An 18713-nucleotide genomic window follows, 5' to 3' on the forward strand; every position below is an offset into this window, starting at 1 on the left:
CAATTATCCTTTATTGACCAAGTTTCATTCATGAAGTCAGTGGTGTGTGTGCACATCTCTATGTGTGGGTGTGACTGTGAGCGACACAGCGCGGGTCATTATAATGTCATTATTTCAAATGTGCAAATTTAAAAAATCCTCAGTCTTGTCGAACAATTTTAATCACGAACGACAAGTATTTTAACTAGACATTGGTCTAGCAGTGGAAAATATCAACTAGACATAAGTGAAGAGTTCATGGTCCGTGTCATCAGGCGACACAGGTACGACAGGAGACATACAGCTGTTTATCATCCAAATATCACGGACAAAGTGACAAGAATAACAAAAACCACTTACTTATGGAAGGAAATATTGTCTCCCTTGTTCCTCCATTTGTGGCTTTGCCAACATGCGCAGCTTTCTGGCATATTCCATCTGTTTCTTGTCGAGATTAAGTGAACTTCTAAGCACGCAAATCACTAACTTGCCCGGAATTAAAATGGCGATCACGCCTCCTTGTCGGCACACGGCTCAGCGCTACAGCGCTCTCTAGTTCTTATATACAGCTCCATGGTGCCGACACAGTTTGTGTAGTGTGTCAATACACTCCTTGAGGTATCATCATCCCACTAGTTGCTGTATGTTGTTAAACTATTTAAAAATATGTTTAAAACATTCAAGGTTCATTCAATACTTGATGTTACTCTCTCAATCAAGGCACTCTAGTTGGAATGAAACATCCATCAACCACTGAATGGTCTGATTTGGATGAATGGATGAACACACATAAAACAATGTGATTTTCGTTCCAAATCCTAACACACAGTGCTTATAACAGATAAACACTCATAACTGTTGACTGAACTTATTTAACATAATATCATCTCAACAGACCACATAGTCTGATCCAACTTTTTCATGAAGCAAACAATGAAATGGTTTCTCCACATACTGTGTGTGTGTGTGTGTCTGTATGCTCAAAATCCTGTTTTATCTTAATAATTTCCAAAGAGAACAGCAAAATGGTTTTATTTGTTTGACAACACTGCATCCTTTGATCCAACTTTTCATGAAGCAAACAAGAAATGGTTCCCTACATTGTGTGTGTGTGTGTGTGTGTGTGTGTGTGTGTGTTTTAATAGAACCACCTTTGTTCAGTGCTGAAATTGCTTTGTCATCCTAATAATTTCCAAAGAGAACAGCAAAATAGTTTCATTTCTGTTTAGATGACACTGTATTGTCTGATTCAACTTTTTCATGAAGCAAACAATGAACTGGTTTTCTACATACCGTGTGTGTGTGTGTTGGAGAGAAAAAGAGGGAGACAGCAGAGACATGGTTTCTTAACATAAACAGGGTGGGTGTGTGTCTGTGTGTGTGTTTTAATGGTCGTTGCTGTAATGGTTTTCTACATACTGTGTGTGTGTGTGTGTGTGTGTGTGTGTGTGTGTGTGTGTGTGTGTGTGTGTGTGTGTGTGTGTGTGTGTGTGTGTGTTTTAATGGAACCACCTTTGGTCGTTGCTGAAATTGCTCTTTCATCCTAATAATTTCCAAAGAGAACAGCAAAATGGTTTCATTTCTGTTTCGATGACACTGTATTGTCTGATTCAACTTTTTCATGAAGCAAACAATGAACTGGTTTTCTACATACCGTGTGTGTGTGTGTGTGTGTGTGTGTGTGTGTTGGAGAGAAAAAGAGGGAGACAGCAGAGACATGGTTTCTTAACATAAACAGGGTGTGTGTGTGTGTGTGTGTGTGTGTTTTAATGGTCGTTGCTGTAATGGTTTTCTACATACTGTGTGTGTGTGTGTGTGTGTGTGTGTGTGTGTGTGTGTGTGTGTGTGTGTGTGTGTGTTTTAATGGAACCACCTTTGGTCGTTGCTGAAATTGCTCTTTCATCCTAATAATTTCCAAAGAGAACAGCAAAATGGTTTCATTTCTGTTTAGATGACACTGTATTTTCTGATTCAACGTTTTCATGAAGCAAACAATGAAATGGTTTTCTACATACTGTGTGTGTGTGTGTGTGTGTGTGTGTGTGTGTGTGTGTGTGTGTGTGTGTGTTTTAACGGAACCACCTTTGGTCGTTGCTGAAATTGCTCTTTCATCCTAATAAATTACAAAGAGAACATTTCTGTTTAGATGACACTATTTTCTGATTCAACTTTTTCATGAAGCAAACAATGAAATGGTTTTCTACATACTGTGTGTGTGTGTGTGTGTGTGTGTGTGTGTGTGTGTGTGTGTGTGTGTGTGTGTGTGTGTGTGTGTGTGTGTGTGTGTGTGTTTTAATGGAACCACCTTTGGTCGTTGCTGAAATTGCTCTTTCATCCTAATAATTTACAAAGAACAGCAAAATGGTTTCATTTCTCTTTAGATGACAGTATTTTCTGATTCAAATTTTCATGAAGAAAAAAATGAAATGGTTTTCTACATACTGTGTGTGTGTGTGTGTGTGTGTGTGTGTGTGTTAATGAAACCACCTTTGGTCGTTGCTGAAATTGCTCTTTCATCCTATTAATTTACAAAGAACAGCAAAATGGTTTCATTTCTGTTTAGATGACTATTTTCTGATTCAACTTTTTCAGGAAGCAAACAATGAAATGGTTTTCTACATACTGTGTGTGTGTGTGTGTGTGTGTGTGTGTGTTGGAGAGAAAAAGAGGAAAAGATAGAGACAGGAGAGACATGGTTTCTTAACATAAACAGGGTGTGTGTGTGTGTGTGTGTGTGTGTATGCTCAAAATCCTGTTCTATCTTAATAATTTCCAAAGAGAACAGCAAAATGGTTTTATTTGTTTGACAACACTGCATCCTTTGATCCAACTTTTCGTGAAGCAAACAAGAAATGGTTCCCTACATTGTGTGTGTGTGTGTGTGTGTGTGTTAGTTTGTTTTAATAGAACCACCTTTGTTCATTGCTGAAATTGCTCTTTCATCCTAATTTCCAAAGAGAACAGCAAAATGGTTTCATTTCTGTTTAGATGACAATGTATTGTGTGTGTGTGTGTGTGTGTGTGTGTGTGTGTGTGTGTGTGTGTGTGTGTGTGTGTGTGTGTGTGTGTGTGTTTTAATGGAACCACCTTTGGTCGTTGCTGAAATTGCTGTTTCATCCTAATAATTTACAAAGAGAACAGCAAAATGGTTTCATTTCTGTTTAGATGACACTGTATTTTCTGATTCAAATTTTCATGAAGAAAAAAATGAAATGGTTTTCTACATAATGTGTGTGTGTGTGTGTGTGTGTTGGAGAGAAAAAGAGGAAGAGATAGAGACAGCAGAGACATGGTTTCTTAACATAAACAGTTTAGGTGACACTGCATTTTCTAATTCAACCTTTTCATGAAGCAAACAATGAAATGGTTCCCTACATTGTGTGTGTGTGTGTGTGTGTGTGTGTGTGTGTGTGTGTGTGTGTGTGTGTGTGTGTGTGTGTGTGTGTGTTTTAATGGAACCCCTTTGGTCATTTCTGAAATTGCTCTTTCATCCTAATAAATTACAAAGAGAACATTTCTGTTTAGATGACACTATTTTCTGATTCAACTTTTTCATGAAGCAAACAATGAAATGGTTTTCTACATACTGTGTGTGTGTGTGTGTGTGTGTGTGTGTGTGTGTGTGTGTGTGTGTGTGTGTGTGTGTGTGTTTTAATGGAACCACCTTTGGTCGTTGCTGAAATTGCTTTCATCCTATTAATTTACAAAGCGAACAGCAAAATGGTTTCATTTCTGTTTAGATGACACTATTTTCTGATTCAACTTTTTCAGGAAGCAAACAATGAAATGGTTTTCTACATACTGTGTGTGTGTGTGTGTGTGTGTTTTAATGGAACCACCTTTGGTCGTTGCTGAAATTGCTGTTTCATCCTAATAATTTCCAAAGAGAACAGCAAAATGGTTTCATTTCTGTTTAGATGACACTGTATTTTCTGATTCAAATTTTCATGAAGAAAAAAATGAAATGGTTTTCTACATAATGTGTGTGTGTGTGTGTGTGTGTGTGTGTGTGTTGGAGAGAAAAAGAGGAAGAGATAGAGACAGCAGAGACATGGTTTCTTAACATAAACAGAGTGTGTGTGTGTTTGTTTATGGATCCACCTTTGTTCATTGCTCAACATGTTGTTTTATCTTAATTTCCAAAGAGAACAGCAAAATGGTTTTATTTCTGTTTTGACAACACTGCATAATCCAACTTTGAATGTGTGTGTGTTAATAGAACCACCTTGGTTCCCTACATTGTGTGTGTGTATGTGTGTTTTAATGGAACCACCTTTGATCATTGATGAAATTGCTGTTTCATCCTAATAATTTCCGAAGAGAACAGCAAAATGGTTTCATTTGTGTTTTGATTACACAAAGTATGGTTATGAAGCAACCAATGAAATGGTGTCTCCACATACTGTGTGTGTGTGTGTGTGTGTGTGTTTTAATGTAACCACCTTTGGTCGTTGCTTTAATTGCTGTTTCATCTTAATTTCCAAAGACAACAGCAAAATGGTTTCAATTCTGTTTAGGTGACACTGCATTTTCTAATTCAACTTTTTCATGAAGCAAACAATGAAATGGTTCCCTACATTGTGTGTGTGTGTGTGTGTCTGTCTGTCTGTCTGTCTGTCTGTATCAGTGTGCATGTGTGTCTGTGTCTGCATGAGCATGCCATAGGTATTAAAGGCACTGCGCTGCGGTGGTTTGAATCATATTTGTCTAATAGATTACAATTTGTTCATGTAAATGGGGAATCTTCTTCACAGACTAAAGTTAATTATGGAGTTCCACAAGGTTCTGTGCTAGGACCAATTTTATTCACTTTATACATGCTTCCCTTAGGCAGTATTATTAGACGGTATTGCTTAAATTTTCATTGTTACGCAGATGATACCCAGCTTTATCTATCCATGAAGCCAGAGGATACACACCAATTAGCTAAACTGCAGGATTGTCTTACAGACATAAAGACATGGATGACCTCTAATTTTCTGCTTTTAAACTCAGATAAAACTGAAGTTATAGACGTAGACTGCTGGGGGGTTCCCATGATGCACTGTTTCTTTCTCTTTTTGCTCTGTATGCACCACTCTGCATTTAATCATTAGTGATCGATCTCTGCTCCCCTCCACAGCATGTCTTTTTCCTGTTTCTCTCCCTCAGCCCCAACCAGTCCCAGCAGAAGACTGCCCCTCCCTGAGCCTGGTTCTGCTGGAGGTTTCTTCCTGTTAAAAGGGAGTTTTTCCTTCCCACTGTAGCCAAGTGCTTGCTCACAGGGGGTCGTTTTGACCGTTGGGGTTTTACATAATTATTGTATGGCCTTGCCTTACAATATAAAGCGCCTTGGGGCAACTGTTTGTTGTGATTTGGCGCTATATAAAAAAATTTGATTGATTGATTGATGTGCACTTGTGTTTGAATCCTCAAATTTCTCTTTCATCGCAATATTTTTCAAAGAGGGTAACAGCCAAATGGTTTCTTTTCTGTTTTGACAATTGTCTGAATTTTTTTCAGGAGCAGAACAGAAACATGGTTTCTCCACACAAACAGGCTGTGTGTGTGTGTGTGTGTGTGCGTGCGTGCGTGCGCGCATGTCTGTCTGTCTGTATCTGAGTGCATGTGTGTCTGTGTTTGAATCCTTGAATCCTCAAATTTCTCAGCTAAACCTCCACCTCAAACCCAAGAACCAAAGTGAAAGACAGAGAGACACAGATTTCTAGTAGGAACATGACGTCTCTGACAAACCAGTTAGAGAGAAAGTCCAACAATCAGACATGTGCACAAGAACAACAGCGTTTAAATTCCAGGACAAAATCAGAACATGTTTAAATTCCTTTCCAGCTACACTGTCATAGTGCGCAATTTGCTACACATCACCACAGTCTGAACAATCTGTTTCCATGTGTGAGTGTGTTTGTAGAGATAAAGCCTGACGGGGTGTGTGTGTGTGTGTGTGTGTGGTTTTCCTTCAGGATGTGCTGGAGGCTCCTCAGGATGCTGTCAGACTCTGAGGTCTGTGTCTGTCTGCACAGACTAACTCTGTCCTCCTCCTGCTGCTCTTACATACCTTTAATGCAGCAAAAACATTAAACACACGTTCATGGTTCTGGTGTATGCTCGTGCCCACGGCATCATGGGTAACTTACGGACCTGTGAACGACTCAAAAAACATACAGTTACAGTAATGAATTGTTGTCATGTCAATGAAAGCTGTTGTAGACTGTCCAGTCACTCTCATAGAAACTTCAGAGGTGTCAGTGTCTTGTGGCTTCCCTCACTTGTAAATCATTCAGAGTTGTCATGATTGTCTTGTTGATTTCCGTTACTTGACACTTCTGCAGGGGTGTTGTGTCTGGGTGGCTTCCCCCATTTATCAATCCTTCAGTTGTTTTGAGTGTCTTGTGGCTTCCCTCACTGATCAATCCTTCAGTTATTAGGAGTGTCTTGGTGGCTTCCCTCACTTATCAACCCTTCAGTTGTTATGAGTGTCTTGGTGGCTTCCCTCACTTATCAACCCTTTAGTTGTTATGAGTGCCTTGGTGGCTTCTCTCAACATCCTCCCTCATGCACACTCACTCAGCTTTTGAGCACGATGTCCTCCAGACAGACTATTCACATTGTTACATCTTTAGATTTTTTGTTATAATTGATTTAACTGAACACCAAGAAATCTTCAGGAACTTGAGATCGTTGTTGTATTTTTCAGTATATTGTTGTTTCTTTTCACTAGGTCGTGACTGATTTCAGCAGGTTGAATGCAACAGTTTGTTTTGAAGCTTTTTGGTAATTTACAGTTTTAGCTGCAGACACATTCAGAATATCGATATTGTCTAAATATTAGTTTTATAAATGATAAACCTGGTGCACCACGTCACCACGACGCGGCTCGTCTGATCATCACCTGAAAACTCCACCCTTTAAGGCGGAGCTTCCAGACCACCAGCACACTGTCAGTCTTATGTTCTGGTCCATGTTCTAATGTGCACCTGTTAGTTTTCTCCTCACAGCCTCAATATTGAATTTAAAGAACTAATACTAAACCAGTATTTCTGTTGCAAAAGAAAGCTATAAGAATGATCAGTAATAAATCATATCGTGAGCCAATGAATCCGTTATTTGCTTGGTTACAAATTTTAAAATTCTGGGACTTGGTTGATTATATCACAATACAAATTATGTACAAAGTTAAAAACTTTTGCCTCAACATGTCCAGGATCTGTTTAAAATGAGGGACTCCAGCTACAGTTTGAGAGGAATATTATTATTTGAGAAATTAATGATCCGTACTACTGTAAAAAGTCACTGTGTCTCCATCAAAGGTGTAAATATTTGGAATAACTGTCCTGATAATATTAAATTACTTGGTACCTTAGTCGGCTTTAAAAGGCTCTTTAAAAGAATATATTTTTGCCAGTTTTGTCATTGTGTTTGGGATTGTGCGCTATTGCTTGTGTAGCAGTGTGATTGAGCTTAATTATCTTCAGCGGGTTGTTGGATTTCAGCCCATCAGTGTAGGATGGTGTTCTCATAAAAGGGGCAGAGAGCTCTTCTTTCTCTCTCTTGTGGAGGTTTGCTGCAGGTGTGTGTCTGATGGTTCCACTTCTGTGTACCTGTGAAGGCAGGTAGGTGCGGACACAGCTGTGTGTGTGTGTGTTGAAGTGTGTACTGTTAAAGTGCTTATGTGAATGGTTTTGTTCATACAGATCTCCGTGGGAGTCATCACTGGTTATGCACTGCATGGGGGGTGCCAGGTGGTTGCTGGCTGTTGGCTGCTCCGGTGCTGTGTTGGCTGGGACCACTGGAGTGGTCTGTATGGGTGGGCTGGCTTCCAGCTCTGGACTCATCTGCCACAAGAAAACCCAGAGAATGTTCCTTTAAGCAGGTCTTCTCCTCCAGTGAGACCACTCCAATCTCCACTGATAACTGGTCAGTGTGGCTGATATCAAGACTGAAGTCAAGAATTATGGAAAAAAAAAAAACACTTTGCTTGTCTGATATCTTTCACCATCACTGACATCATTTTGCTGCTCATTAAGTTTATTATTTGGTTTTGTGTGTGATGCTCAAAGTAACTGTTGTGGCAGCTGATGGTCTTTTTCACCATATTTCTTTCATTTCCATTGTGAGATTTGATCACTTCAAATATATTTTTTTAAAATTTCAATTCACTGTATCTGTTATTTCCATTACAATCCCGTTTAAAAAAAAAAAAAAAATCTTGCTCTGATATTGAACAGTGCACTAATCAATTGTTGGTTATGATGTATCATAAGCACAATATTGATCATATCTTAAAGATAATTTGTCATATGTGCTGCCCATATTAGTGCTAATTATATTTAACCTTATTCCACTTTGTCCACATTTAATCTGTATCAGAGTCATTTAATTGTGATGAAAATAGAAACACATTAAAATATAAAATGTTAATTTATGTATTAATTTCAGATCTGAGCTGCTGTGAGAAAATATATTAATAAAAACTGTTGGACTGCCTTTAGTTCTTTATTTCCATTTTAAACATTATTCTAGAATGCTGCTCTAACAGGAGTGGTTTTCTTTTATCTTTTTGGACACAGACAAACACCAAAAATCTTCCCTCTGTCTTCAACACACTCTCCATCCTCACTATTCAAAGGACCACACACACTCTATGACATCATAGAAGAAGCCTTTATGAAGAGGATTATTTGTGACAGTGATGTAGAAGTGGCATCTTTTTGTGTGTGGTCATGTTTCTGCCCCCTTTGGTCCTGTGATGAGATCAGTCTTTTAAACTAACCTGTACTAGTAACTAATCCAGTTCTCGATGTGACGGTGACCCTGGCTGTGGCTGGTGCCGTGTGCAGTAACTCTAATGAAAAAAGTTTGCATTCACTAATAAATTGTTCGGCTTTTTATCGGCTCATCTTGTCATCCAGACAGTGACCGACTCAGAAACAAGCTTCGAAGCTTTGCTCGAATTCTCTCTGAACTCTTCACATGCAGCTGATGTATCAGGTGCATGTTTTTCAGCAAATCAATGATCAGAGAATCCTGCAGTCAGAACGCTGTCAGCAGATGTTAACAGCTGTTTTGTGTGTGCATCTGAAACTCCTTTAATTAAGAAACGATGTGCTGTGGTCTGGTCTGGTCATTAACAGAAAATTAACTGGAGATAATTTTATTTTGGCGAGACATTTCTTGCTTCTGTGTGAAATTGATGATGAAACCGTCACTGTCACACCAGATACGTGTGAGTAAGCAACGCTGGATCAGGATGTCACCAATGACGTTTTCATGCCGTCCGACTGATTAGACTGCAGTCACACGTCACTTTGTCGTTCGATAGTTGTTCCAACTCCAATTGGCCACCAGGGTTTTGAACATGTGCAAAACATTAGAGGCGGCTGCACAAATGGGCCTGACTGTGTCAACCGCTCTGAGCCTGCTGTCCGACGTTTTCCAAATGCACCTTGACATCTCCTGAATGTGGGTCGATTTTTCATTTGGCCTCATTTGTAGTATGTTTGATGGGGTCTATCTGAAGGGTTTTTGTTGTCCATAATCACATCCACACTTGTTGAGCTGGACCGGGACATGGTCCTGTGTCCCAGTGATGGGGTTTAGTCCAGAGGCAGAGCTGCTGCAGCCGGTTCTTCTTGAAGACCTTGTGGTATTGAAGGGTTCCAGCCGGTTCTTCTTGAAGACTTTGTGGTATTGAAGGGCTCCAGCCGGTTCTTCTGCTGGTCCAGATGATCCATTATGTTTTTGAGTCAATCTGATTTGATAAGTCAGCACTATGGAACAGCTCTTTGGGAGCTTTGTCTCGTGACTCCAGGCCAGGGATGGATCTAGATTCAGGTGGGGGGTGGGGGTGGTTCTGCACCCCCTAAACCCGCTCTAGACCCACGATGCAGGTGGGTCTGGTGCCATTCACAAATAGAATTCTGGATTGTGTCTCTCTCACGTAAAGGAACTGGATCAAACATAAATAATAATAATAATAATAATATAAATAAATAAATAATAAATAAAAATAATAATAAACGTAAATATTCAGGGGTCAATCTGATGTGATTAGAATCCAGATTAACTGTTTACACTCATTTGGATTCTGGAAGAACCTTTTTGTTGTTCTAGCAATTTATTTATTTTATTTTGGTGAAATGCTCAAAGGCAGCAGATTTTATAAATGATGTTTGTGCAAAATGAACCACAATTTTTTTTTTTTTTGCTTGTTTTAAATTCGGTCATCCGTGAGGAGCTTAGAGTAGAGTCACTGCTCCTTCGTGTTGCAAGGAGCCAGCTGAGGTGGTTCGGGCATCTGGTAAGGAAGGATCCTGGGCACCTCCCAAGGGAGGTGTTCCAGGCATGTCCATCTGGGAGGAGACCCTGGGGAAGACCCAGGACTAGGTGGAGAGATTATATCTCCACACTGATCTGGGAACGCCTCGGAATCCTCCAGTCAGAGGTGGTCAAGGTGGCACAGGAAAGGGAAGTCTGGGGTCCCCTGCTGGAGCTGTTGCCCCCATGACCCGAACCCAGAAAAGCGGTTGAAGATGAGTGAGTGGTGAACGAATGTTTTAAATTAATTCATATAATTATAAGTGATCCAGAATTAACCTAATCCCAGATGTTTAAACAAATTTCAGTGTGTCCAGGTGGAAGATCTCATATTGGTCTTGTTGAGTATTTCAAAGGGCGTCCCTCAGGGCTCAGTTTTAGACCCATAAATTGTTAGTTTGTATAAACAGACTTCCTGTAGGAGCACCACATGTAAATCACACCTTTTATGCAGATGACACTGTAATTTAACAGTCACAAAGATTTAACGTGACTCAAATTCATTTATTAAAACATGATTAGTTTTCAAACTCTTAAAATTCCAGTTAAGTTTTCCAACAGAAGTGAGTTGTTTTTTTTTTTTCATTATTTCCCACAATAAAGCTGCTGTTTGTCTTCTTGGCCACTAGGAGTCAATAGAACTTTACAGAAGACCAGTTTGTCTTCACTGCTGTCCATCATTATTTTGGTCTCAGTTACATGATGTTTGATTCATTTATTTCTTAAAAACAAAACAAGGCCTGAAGCTATTTCTGCTGTGAGTCAAATATTGTTGGTATTTAAAACTCATATTGAAGAAAAGATCAACAGATATGAACAAATGGAAAATCGATGACATGAAAAAAAAAAATCACATGACGGTAGTTTGAAGATGAAAATACACTCAACAAAAATATAAACGCAACACTTTTGGTTTTGCTTCCATTTTGTATGAGATGAACTCAAAGATCTAAAACTTTTTCCACATACACAATATCACCATTTCCCTCAAATATTGTTCACAAACCAGTCTAAATCTGTGATAGTGAGCACTTCTCCTTTGCTGAGATAATCCATCCCACCTCACAGGTGTGCCATATCAAGATGCTGATTAGACACCATGATTAGTGCACAGGTGTGCCTTAGACTGCCCACAATAAAAGGCCACTCTGAAAGGTGCAGTTTTATCACACAGCACAATGCCACAGATGTCGCAAGATTTGAGGGAGCGTGCAATTGGCATGCTGACAGCAGGAATGTCAACCAGAGCTGTTGCTCGTGTATTGAATGTTCATTTCTCTACCATAAGCCGTCTCCAAAGGCGTTTCAGAGAATTTGGCAGTACATCCAACCAGCCTCACAACCGCAGACCACGTGTAACCACACCAGCCCAGGACCTCCAGCATTTTTCACATTGTTGTGCCATACATCCAAGAACATCACCTTATGTTGCAGCAGGATAATGCACGGCCCCATGTTGCAAGGATCTGTACACAATTCTTGGAAGCTGAAAATGTCCCAGTTCTTTCATGGCCGGCATACTCACCGGACATGTCACCCATTGAGCATGTTTGGGATGCTCTGGTCCGGCGTATACGACAGCATGTACCAGTTCCTGCCAATATCCAGCAACTTCGCACAGCCATTGAAGAGGAGTGGACCAACATTCCACAGGCCACAATTGACAACCTGATCAACTCTATGCGAAGGAGATGTGTTGCACTGCATGAGGCAAATGGTGGTCACACCAGATACTGACTGGTATCCCCCCCCCAATAAAACAAAACTGCACCTTTCAGAGTGGCCTTTTATTGTGGACAGTCTAAGGCACACCTGTGCACTAATCATGGTGTCTAATCAGCATCTTGATATGGCACACCTGTGAGGTGGGATGGATTATCTCAGCAAAGGAGAAGTGCTCACTATCACAGATTTGGACTGGTTTGTGAACAATATTTGAGGGAAATGGTGATATTGTGTATGTGGAAAAAGTTTTAGATCTTTGAGTTCATCTCATACAAAATGGGAGCAAAACCAAAAGTGTTGCATTTATATTTTTGTTGAGTGTATGTTAATGACTTTGTTTTTGGATGTTTCACTTTCACACTTTCCTTGAAACATCAACAAACCTGTGGACAAAAGACAACGGTCTTCAGAGGCTTGATGTTGGGAAAGACGTTAGCTGGCTGTCAGAGGACAGACAACAACTGGACTGAGGACACTGTGGACTGAAGCCGCTGCAGACACACGCGTCTCCACGGACGGTGACGTCTGCAGATGACTCTGATCTGTAGGACATGACATCCTTCATCATCACCAGCTAGGACGAAGACAGCATCAGGGTGGGCAGGCTCATGTCTGCTGAGGACGTCCTGCAGTGTCCCCGGTGCAGTCACGAGATCCATCCACAGACAGCAGACACACGGTGCTGATCTGTCTTGGTAGGTCAAACAGTCACCACGTCCCCATCAACAGTTTGATGTCAGAACAGTGTTTTTCGATTACCTGAACGTCCAAAACACTATCTGTTGGAACGTCCATGCAGACACCTCCTCCTCTGTTTGTCCCTGAGGTGGGTGTGCGGTCGCCACGATGTACTGAGTGTGTACAGCTGCAGAGCTGAATCCAGCGGACTGTCCCAGGACCAGGTTTAAGACAAAATAAGAGCACAGCTGATCTGGTGGTTAGTCTGGTTCTCAGCTCATCATCTGGTTTACAAGAGACTGAACATCAGCTAGTAAAGACTAGACAGCTGTGGTCTGGTAGGTCTAGGCTTTAGCCTACAAGCGGACATCAGCATGTAACTATTGTGTAACTAGACTTTTGAATGAAACCTGAAGTAGCAGCTGAAATGTTGACAGCAGTGTGTCGACTGGATCAGAGGACAGAAATTTACTGGAAATATTTTTGCTGGAAGTTGAGATTCTCCTCCAAAAATTCAATGACTGTTTAAAATTCCTTGAATGCCATCCTGTTGTGATTTTTCTCTCTCTCATGCAATTTGGGAACTTGAACAACTGCGGGTGAATTTCATAACCAAAAGTTGTCATTCAAAATTCAACAGGGAAGAACAGAACTTCAAACAAAACCAAATTCACCAGTTTGGTGAATTTAATTGTTTTCCAAACACACAATATTTGTTTTGAACAAAAATCATAATTTTGTGAAGAAGAACTGAGAACTTTGTTTAAATTAATCAACCTAAGATGAATCCAATTGAAAACTTTTGCATGAATTTCACCTTAATGAAATTCATTTTTTACTAAAATGTATTATTTCATATATCCACAAGGATGAATTATGAACAGTGTTTAGAAGAATCAAACAAAACCAACAGAATTAAAAATATATATCAGAAACTGAAACAGAAAAAAAACTGTTTTGGTGACTTTCACTATTTTCACCATAAAAAATTTCTACAATTTCCAAAACAATTCAAAGGTTCAATACTGTGTGAGGAAGGATTGTAAATCAGTGTTTAGATGAAACAAACAAAAACAATCATCAAATTCCATCAAGAACTGAAGGAAAACATTTGGGTGAATTTCAGTTTTCACCCTCAAAAGTTCTTATTTTCCCTAAAACTTACAATTCCAACATTAAGACATTATTACACTCAGAGAAACAGATATGGTGTCAGATCGGTGCCAAAACCACTCATGTTAAAAATAAAAACTGAGTCCTTTTTTGTGCTGGCAGAGATTTACAATGAACAGGATCCATGAACAGGATCTTGCTGAGCAGGTCTATGATTAAACAGAATAAAAGTGGTGAGAGTCTGTCTCCCTGAAATATCCCTCTCTGAACTCGTACGTCTGGGATTGTTATTTGTCCCTCTGTGTGATTGAGGGTGATGGTGGTGTTCCACTTGTTCATTTGTGCCCTCAGGAAAGATCTTATCTCCTCGATGTTGTAGAGTTCTAAGCACCTCATGATCCAGGAGTGTGGTACACTGTCAAATGCCTTTTTGTAGTCAATCCAAGCCATGCTGAGGTTCCTCTTCCTTTTTTTTTTTGCAGTCCTCCAGGATAGCTTTGTCTGTCAGTAACTGGTCTTTAGCTCCTAATCTTCTTCTGGAACAACCTTTCTGTTCATTTTCCAGGTAGTCACCAGTGTCAAGATGTTCGTAAATGGCATTAGCTATGATTCCTGTCAGCCATTTGTATGTTGTTAGGCAGCAGATGGGTCTGTACTTGTTGGGAAGCTGTGTTTCTTTGGTCTTTGGTAGTAGGCTTGTGTTCCCTGTCGTTAACCAGTCTGGTGTGTCCTCTTCTCCGTTCAATATTTTTGTGAAAGCCACAGCATAATGTTGGTGTAATGCTGTCAGTCTGTTCAGCCAAAAATTTGGGATTTTGTCGATGCCAGGTGCCTTGAAGTTACTGTATTCACTCATTTTCTTTTTGATCATCTCTTCAGTGATTACAATTGCTGGCATTTGCTGTTTGTCTTTGTTTTTCTGTTTTATTTTTTCAATCCACTCGGCCTCTTGATGTTGTTTTGGGTCTTCAAAGAGTGGTCTCCAGAATTTTTCAATTTGTTCTCTCTCGGGTGGCTGTTGTATTTCTATTGTGTCGTTTGCTAACTTCCTGTACACTAGTCTTTTTTTTTTTTTTTTTTTTTGCAAACTGCTTGTTTATCTGTTTTGCTTGTATTTTCTTACCTTTGTTCCTAATCTGTGGTGCAAAATCTTTCACTAAGGCTTGATGTTCAGCCTCCCACCCAGCTGTTTATCTTCAACATTGTATTTTCTTTTAATGCGATTTACTTTTTAAGGACATTCCTTTTGTGGTTTTTGCTTCCCAAAAATGTTGCCATTTGGGAGATCTCTGCTCTTAGATGGCTGATTTTTTGTTGTAATTTCTTTTTCCATTGTGGCACGGTATTCTTTTTCTTAATTGTGGTTCCTTTTCTCTCCAAATCTGGTGGGGCTAATTTACATTGTATGTACCATGCCGCTCTTTAATTCACACAGTTTAAATCTGTCAGTGTGATTGCTTCTGGGACCAGTTTAGTCAGTCCCAGGTTAACTTTTTGCAGGATAGTTTTGAATTTCTTTTTTAATTCTCCTTTAGTCAGTTTTGGATGCTCTTTCATGTCCATTTTTCTTGTTTCTTCAATCTTATTTGCCAATTCCTGCTAGTTCCTGCTGTTCTGCATCTGGGTGCAACTAGACATTGTTTTGTAGATGAGCTGGTGAATGGCTCATTTTTGGGAGGGCAGTGAATGACTATGAATTATGTGTTTGTTCAGAGTGTCTTTCTGTTTGTCTTTTACTGATCAGAACAGCTAAATGGTGTCTGGTATGAATTATCATGTGTCTGTTCAGAGTACCCTTTTTGCCAAATCTTTTACCACACTCAGAACAGACAAATACTTTTTGTCTTTTGGTTTTTCATTTATCTTTGATGTATTTTTAGTAGAATGCAATGGGCCCCAAACCTGGGGTCTAAAGTTGCACCCTAGGCTCTATAGTTATCCTAACCAGATCTGGCATTGTATCCGAGGGCTCTCTTCAAGATGGTGATCGTTCCCTTAATCGCAGACAACTGCACCTCATGTGCACTTGGCTGACCGGGGATTGCCTCAAGGTATTTCTTCAGGTTCTTCTTCATCAGGCCTGTTGCTCCCACCACAACTGGGATGATAGCGATGTCTTTCAATGACCATGTTGTTCTTAGGTCATTTTACAGGTCTTGGTATTTCGAGATCTTTCCCCTTTCAGCTCGATTCAGGCCGTAGTCATTGGGGACTGTCACATCAATGATTTTGGCTGTTTTCTCTTGCTTGTTCCAGATGACAATATCAGGTTTGATTGCACCTCCTTCAATGTGTCTTCCTGCTGGGATCTCTTTGTCGTAGAAGATCGTTACTTTTCCGTTGGATGAGACTGGTGCTGGCTCGTGCTCCCAGACATGTTCTTTGACTTCCATCTCCAGTTCCTTGCAGATCTTCCAGTGGAGATATTGACAGATCTTGTTGTGTCTGGATGTATAATGCCCATCTGCCATGAGTATCTGGCATGCTGAAGTTAGATGGTTTACACTCTCAACAGCTGTATGACAGAATCGGCATTTAACATTCTGTGAGATCCCTGCCATTTTTTTGAAGCCATTTGTTAGAAGTCCCTGATCTTGTGCTCCAATCAGAATTCTTTCTCCATCAAAACCAAGTTTTCCATTTTTTAGCCACTGCATTGATCCAACTTTGTCGATGTATTCCTTTTCGAGTTCTTCTTGGAAACATCCAGCTCTTTTGTGCTGTTTCCATCTTTCCACTCGATGTTTTCCTTCTCTTTTGCTGTATTGTTCTCTGGTTTGTATTGCAAGTTTTGTTGCAGGCATGAGACTGTTGCTTTTTCTCTCTTGTAGAAGTTATCCGCCAAAGTTTTTTGCCAGTTTAATCAATAAATCAATTTTTTTTATATAGCGCCAAATCACAACAAACAGTTGCCCCAAGGCGCTTTATATTGTAAGGCAAGGCCATACAATAATTATGTAAAACCCCAACGGTCAAAACGACCCCCTGTGAGCAAGCACTTGGCTACAGTGGGAAGGAAAAACTCCCTTTTAACAGGAAGAAACCTCCAGCAGAACCAGGCTCAGGGAGGGGCAGTCTTCTGCTGGGACTGGTTGGGGCTGAGGGAGAGAACCAGGAAAAAGACATGCTGTGGAGGGCAGCAGAGATCGATCACTAATGATTAAATGCAGAGTGGTGCATACAGAGCAAAAAGAGAAAGAAACAGTGCATCATGGGAACCCCCCAGCAGTCTACGTCTATAGCAGCATAACTAAGGGATGGTTCAGGGTCACCTGATCCAGCCCTAACTATAAGCTTTAGCAGAAAGGAAAGTTTTAAGCCTAATCTTAAAAGTAGAGAGGGTGTCTGTCTCCCTGATCTGAATTGGGGTTGTTTAATATGCGCTTTGAATGACATATCCTGATCAAAAATGACTCCAAGATTTCTCACAGTATTACTAGAGGTCAGGGTAATGCCATCCAGAGTAAGGATCTGGTTAGACACCATGTTTCTAAGATTTGTGGGGCCAAGTACAATAACTTCAGTTTTATCTGAGTTTAAAAGCAGGAAATTAGAGGTCATCCATGTCTTTATGTCTGTAAGACAATCCTGCAGTTTAGCTAATTGGTGTGTGTCCTCTGGCTTCATGGATAGATAAAGCTGGGTATCATCTGCGTAACAATGAAAATTTAAGCAACACCATCTAATAATACTGCCTAAGGGAAGCATGTATAAAGTGAATAAAATTGGTCCTAGCACAGAACCTTGTGGAACTCCATAATTAACTTTAGTCTGTGAAGAAGATTCCCCATTTACATGAACAAATTGTAATCTATTAGACAAATATGATTCAAACCACCGCAGCGCAGTGCCTTTAATACCTATGGCATGCTCTAATCTCTGTAATAAAATTTTATGGTCAACACTATCAAAAGCAGCACTGAGGTCTAACAGAACAAGCACAGAGATGAGTCCACTGTCCGAGGCCATAAGAAGATCATTTGTAACCTTCACTAATGCTGTTTCTGTACTATGATGAATTCTAAACCCTGACTGAAACTCTTCAAATAGACCATTCCTCTGCAGATGATCAGTTAGCTGTTTTACAACTACCCTTTCAAGAATTTTTGAGAGAAAAGGAAGGTTGGAGATTGGCCTATAATTAGCTAAGATAGCTGGGTCAAGTGATGGTTTTTTAAGTAATGGTTTAATTACTGCCACCTTAAAAGCCTGTGGTACATAGCCAACTAACAAAGATAGATTGATCATATTTAAGATCGAAGCATTAAATAATGGTAGGGCTTCCTTGAGCAGCCTGGTAGGAATGGGGTCTAATAAACATGTTGATGGTTTGGATGAAGTAACTAATGAAAATAACTCAGAACAATCGGAGAGAAAGAGTCTAACCAAATACCGGCATCACTGAAAGCAGCCAAAGATAACGATACGTCTTTGGGATGGTTATGAGTAATTTTTTCTCTAATAGTTAAAATTTTGTTAGCAAAGAAAGTCATGAAGTCATTACTAGTTAAAGTTAATGGAATACTTAGCTCAATAGAGCTCTGACTCTTTGTCAGCCTGGCTACAGTGCTGAAAAGAAACCTGGGGTTGTTCTTATTTTCTTCAATTAGTGATGAGTAGAAAGATGTCCTAGCTTTACGGAGGGCTTTTTTATAGAGCAACAGACTCTTTTTCCAGGCTAAGTGAAGATCTTCTAAATTAGTGAGACGCCATTTCCTCTCCAACTTACGGGTTATCTGCTTTAAGCTACGAGTTTGTGAGTTATACCACGGAGTCAGGCACTTCTGATTTAAAGCTCTCTTTTTTTAGAGGAGCTACAGCATCCAAAGTTGTCTTCAATGAGGATGTAAAACTATTGACGAGATACTCTATCTCACTTACAGAGTTTAGGTAGCTACTCTGCA

General features: G+C 40.0%; 1 protein-coding gene and 1 long non-coding RNA gene across 2 annotated transcripts in view; both read left to right on the plus strand.

Moving 5' to 3' along the window:
* LOC117504818 overlaps positions 1-18713 on the plus strand; it is a 3434143-nt gene that overhangs the window by 1508178 nt on the left and 1907252 nt on the right. The window lies entirely within an intron of this gene.
* The window catches only part of LOC117504869, a 28903-nt gene that overhangs the window by 3690 nt on the left and 6500 nt on the right, over positions 1-18713 (plus strand). The window contains exon 2 of the long non-coding RNA XR_004558925.1: positions 14213-14219. This is a non-coding gene — a long non-coding RNA (uncharacterized LOC117504869). The remainder of the gene's footprint in view (positions 1-14212; positions 14220-18713) is intronic.

This window comes from Thalassophryne amazonica, chromosome 23, assembly GCF_902500255.1.
Source record: "Thalassophryne amazonica chromosome 23, fThaAma1.1, whole genome shotgun sequence".
Classification (NCBI taxonomy): Eukaryota; Metazoa; Chordata; class Actinopteri; order Batrachoidiformes; family Batrachoididae; genus Thalassophryne; species Thalassophryne amazonica.